The sequence below is a fragment of the Oratosquilla oratoria genome, chromosome 36, assembly GCF_046742065.1.
Source record: "Oratosquilla oratoria isolate Oo_2021 chromosome 36, ASM4674206v1, whole genome shotgun sequence".
Lineage (NCBI taxonomy): Eukaryota > Metazoa > Arthropoda > Malacostraca > Stomatopoda > Squillidae > Oratosquilla > Oratosquilla oratoria.
The window spans coordinates 2,309,909-2,314,908 of NC_134812.1; positions in this window are offsets into that span (position 1 = coordinate 2,309,909).

Consider the following 5,000-nt stretch of genomic DNA (forward strand, 5'->3'; position numbering starts at 1 on the left):
TTCTGCCGTTGCTCTTCTTCTTCCCCGTCTCTGTCTCCGTCGTCCTCCCTCGGCTCAGCTGTCCCTCTCGTCCCTCTCCTCTCCTCTTTTGTTCTGGGCGTATATTGCCTTCCTTTGTTGTGCTGTCGTTTCTCCATTCCTTTTTCTTTGTTATCTCTGCGGTTTTCTGTTACACCTCGTCATATTTGTCCTTTGTTTATTATTTTCTTTTTCCTCGTCGCTCCTTTTTGCCCTCGTTGATGCACTTAACTATCCATACCGTCATGGCATTCTCGTTCCGTTGTGTTTCCTGTTATATCTTCTTCAGGTGGGACCTACCTCTTTCTTCACTCCCTCACCCCTTCCTCCTTCCTCACCCCTCATACTTGAATCCCCAACTCTCCCTTTCTTTCTATCCCTCTCCCCGCCTCTTTCTCTCTCCTTTCCCCTTTTCCCTGTTTCCTCCTATCTCCTCCTCCCTATTCCTCTCCCTTCTCCCTTTCTCCTCTTTTCTCTCTTTCTTTCACTCTTCCTCTAAGCACTTCTCCTTCCTCTACCCTCTGTCCTCCTCGTCCCTCTCTCCCTTTTTTTCTATACCTTTCTCTCTCTAACTTCCTTTCTCTCTATCTTTCTCTATATCTTTCTCTAGCTCTCGTTCTATCTCTCACCGTGCCATCCCAGTGTCGGAGCGGCTTGTTCGCTGTCCACCTGCCATGCCTCCAGCAGGTCGGGGACTCCTGGATGGTAAGCGGATTTATCCGGTACAGGCACCGGCACCAACCCTGACTCAACGTGGCGAGTACCGAGACCCTAGCACAAGGCTCAGGGCGAGGGGTGGAGTGCCTACTTGGCCATTTACGAGGCTAATAAAGGAAGATTGCTTGGGCAGTATGCATGCATGCATGTGGGCAGGCGGGGAATTAAAGAGAGAGAATAGAGGAAGAAAACGTTATAGGGGCGGAGATGAAAAGCAAGGAAGATAGATTATTTCTGCATGTGCTTGTATGTACTATTTTGTTTTCTTTCAGTCCAGATGTTTCGCGGCCAAAGGACAAAATAAGCAACAAGTTTGCCTCCATAGGGGCACTGTATAATATATATATGTATATATACTGTATATATATATATATTTATATATATATATATATATATATATATTTTTTTTTTTTTTTTTTTTTTTTTTTTTTATTTCCTCTGGTGGTGGTGGTGGAAGAGGTGGTAGTAGAAGTGATGATGGTGGAAGTGATGATGGTGGAAGTGGTGGTGGTGGTAGTGATTGATGGTGATTGATGGTGCTTGTCCTTTCTGTCCTTTCTCTCCTGTTCCCCGTCCCCACCTTCCTTCGTCAGGCCGACGGCCCACCTGAGTCGTTCCCAATCCTCCTCCTCCTCTTCTTTTTCCTTCAAGACTTTTCTCTCTCGTTCCTTCGATGCCCCCATTTGCTGATTTTTTGTCAGTCTCTCTCTCTCTCTCTCTCTCTCTCTCTCTCTCTCTCTCTCTCTCTCTCTCTCTCTCTCTCTCTCTCTCTCTCTCTCTCTCTCTCTCTCTCTCTCACTCTCTCGCTCACCAGCTATGCCTGCGTGTATACCAGTCTGTGTGTCTGTCCTTTCCTTTCCCGTTTTCTCCTTCGTGTATTTTACCTGCTGTCGCCCGTCGTGTTGCGCAGGATGTGGAGACGTTGGCGGCAGCGGGATGGTTGAGGGAGGGGAGAGGGTTGTGACCACAATTGCATTCTGCATTCAGCGATGACGTGGTTAATCCCACTTTTTCTTCCTCCTCTTCCTCCTCTTCTTCCTCTTCCTCCTCTTTTTCCTCTTTTTCCTCTTCCTCCTCCTCCTCTTCTTCCTCTTCCTACTCTTCCTCCTCTTCTTCCTCTTTCTCCTCTTCTTCCCCTTCCTCCTCTTCCACCTCCTTTTCCTCTTCCTACTCTTCCTCCTCTTCTTCCTCTTCTTCCTCTTCCACCTCTTTTTCCTCTTCTTCCTCTTCTTCCTCTTCTTCCAATTCCTACTCTTTCTCCTCTTCCTCTTCTTCCTCTTCTTCCAATTCCTACTCTTTCTCCTCTTCCTACTCTTTCTCCTCTTACTCCTCCTCCTTCTCCTCCTCCTCCCCTTCCTCCTCTTTTTTTGTCTTCCTCCTCTTCCTCCTCTTTCTTCTCTTCTTCCTCCTCTTCATTTTCTTCTTATGTTGATTCACTGTACCAGTAGCATTAAAAATAAAAAATAAACTCAAGGTGGAACGCTTTCTGTTTCATTCTTTCTTTGTACTTTATCTTTTTCATTTATACATTTATCTATTCTTCATTCCTCTTCTCATATTTGTTCTGTGCTCGTCCACCATTTTGAACTTCCCATCTTTCATTAATCCCGACGTTCTCTCCTTCCGTTATGCCTCATATCGTATTTCTGTTCTACTGAATTAATCTGGTCATGACTTCCTCTCGTTTCGTATTTCACGCCCAACTATCTCTCCTTCGTCCACATATCAGCAGTTATCGCGGTTGTCGTTCAGTCTTGGAGATTCTATCTCTCCGGATCTCATTTTTTTACTCCTCCTCCTCCTCCTCCCCCTGAATCTTTTCTGGTCTCTTTACGAAATTTTGGATTCCCGCCGTCGCTGCCATTTTCTCTTCATTGTCTTTTCTTTTTTCGTGTATCCCTTAATTAGTCTCGTTTTTTTTTTTTTTTTCTTTCACGTTGTCTGTCATTATTCTGGCCGGGTGCCTGGCTCCAGTCACCCGCCGTTGTTTGTGGGAATGTTGGCAAATGACGCTGATTTTTGTCCGCCCGGATTTTGGTCTGTCTGCTTCGTCGCTCCTTCGGTCTTCCTTTCCTTTCTCGGTTCTGCAGAAAGGGTAGCTTCTGTCCTCGCTTCCTTGGCATTTGTTGTCGTTTCCTCTGCCTCTGCGCGTCTTTAACTTCACTTTCACTGAGATATTTAAGACCCGAGACATCCTTTCTTACATGGTGATACTTTAATTTTTAAATCAAAAAAGTAATTTTCTTTATTATTCATATTCTTTTTTATTCATTTGTTTACAAGATTTCTTCCATTTAGTGTTATTTTCATTTGTGCTCGTATTTCATAGAGCGGAAATAGGGTCAGCGGAAATAACGTAAGCAAAATGCCCGGAGAGGGTCGCTCCGTAAAGAAGGGAAGGAATGGCGGACCACTTCGAGGTCGAGTGGTCGACCTTGGACGATCTTATTGAATTGGATTGCTGAATGCCCGGAGAGGGCCGCTCCGTAAAGAAGGGAAGGAATGGCGGACCACTTCGAGGTCGAGTGGTCGACCTTGGACGATCTTATTGAATTGGATTGCTGAATGCCCGAGGAGGGTCGCTCCGTAAAGAAGGGAAGGAATGGCGGACCACTTAGAGGTCGAGCGGTCGACCTTGGACGATCTTATTTAATTGGACTGCTGACTGGGTTCTTGGTCTAGAGGACCCCAACCCTACCGAAAACGTCGAAGAAGAGGATGGAAACCAAAATAGACGACGGAAAGTCATGATGAAGGAAGAATAGTGAGAAGGAAATGTGGAGAAAGGAAGAAGGATTCTTCAATTAAAAGTTGATGAAGAGGAGGAGAGGAGACCGAGAGCGGGGAAGAGAGAGAAGAATGGCAGCAAGTGATTCTTCGCCTCACTGAGTGTAATGGTGACATATAATCTTCCTTGTGTGTTGTACATACGTATTTGTAATATTGTTTATATATTATTGTATATTACGTATCATTGTGAAAACCAAGTGTTCATAAATAAACACCTAAGCAAGATGCTGTAATGATTATAATTCATTTTATATTATTTGTTTTTGTTTTGTTATCATTTGTCTGTTTGATTTTCATTTATTATTAGTTATATGTCAATATATTATTATTTACTATTTACCTGTTTGTTTGTTATTCAACTATACCTATGCATTTATTTATGTATTTTATTTGTTACTTACATTATTATACTTTATCTATTATTTTATTATTATGATTTTTTTTCGCATCCGACCTAGATATGGACCAAAAAGTCTCCTGTCGGCATGCTCCGCCTTTGTAATCCTTTAATTAAGCGTGTATGCTTTTTCCCGCCAAGTCTGAGCTTGGTGGCGTGGCTTGGCGTCGGAGTCAGTCTAGACTACGCCTTGAGAGAGTCCGCACGCTTGTTTCTGTAGTGCTTTCTCACATTGTAACTAATACAGTATTTCACATTGCTGATATGGTTTCATTGGCCACCACATACATGAGAACGACATCCAGGATGAGGCAACGAATCTGACCTGAAGACTTAAGGGATCCATCTTGCATACTATTTTGACTCCTTTTGCCAGACGATTCTATTCAGCTTGAGTCGAGCTTCTGTCGAGTGTTTCTGGCGACAAAGCTCGTCTCCATATTAAACTCTATATGACTGAGGGGTTGGACAAGGTAAAAAAATTATGCTTGGACGTTCTGGGGAGGAAGAGGAAGAGGAAGAGGAGGAGGAGGAGAAGGAGGAGGAGGAGGAGGAGAAGGAAGAGGAGGAGGAGGAGGAGGAGGAGGTGGAGGAGGTGGAGAGCCATTGTGCTTCATCATGAGGAAGGAAGTAATTTGAAAAGAAAAACAAAAACAGTTAATGAAATTTTGGACTGAAAGGGAAAAGACCGATAATGAAGCGAGAGTGAAGGGAGGAGAAGGGAACATTAAGACGGGAATGACCCCTTGAAGAGCAAGAAGAGAGGACGGAAGATGATGAAGGGGAAACGAGAGCAGCGATTGGAAGAAAGGCAAGAAAATATTTGTATTGATAGCTCATTGAATAATGTTTTAAGTTTATCTGAAGAATGTCTGAAGAATTTCTGTGATCCCTAGCTTAGGAACTGATCAGAATCTCAGAACTCACCGTCATCAGGAAAAATTAGTGTCAGTTACTGAACGTTTAGGCTCATCTGCTCTTTCTTGTCCAATTCTTTCCTAAACCATCTTGACTTCTTCGGGCTCAGCTGTATCCAACGTCTCCGTTATCATTCTCCTCGTGGTATGGGAAGAGTTAA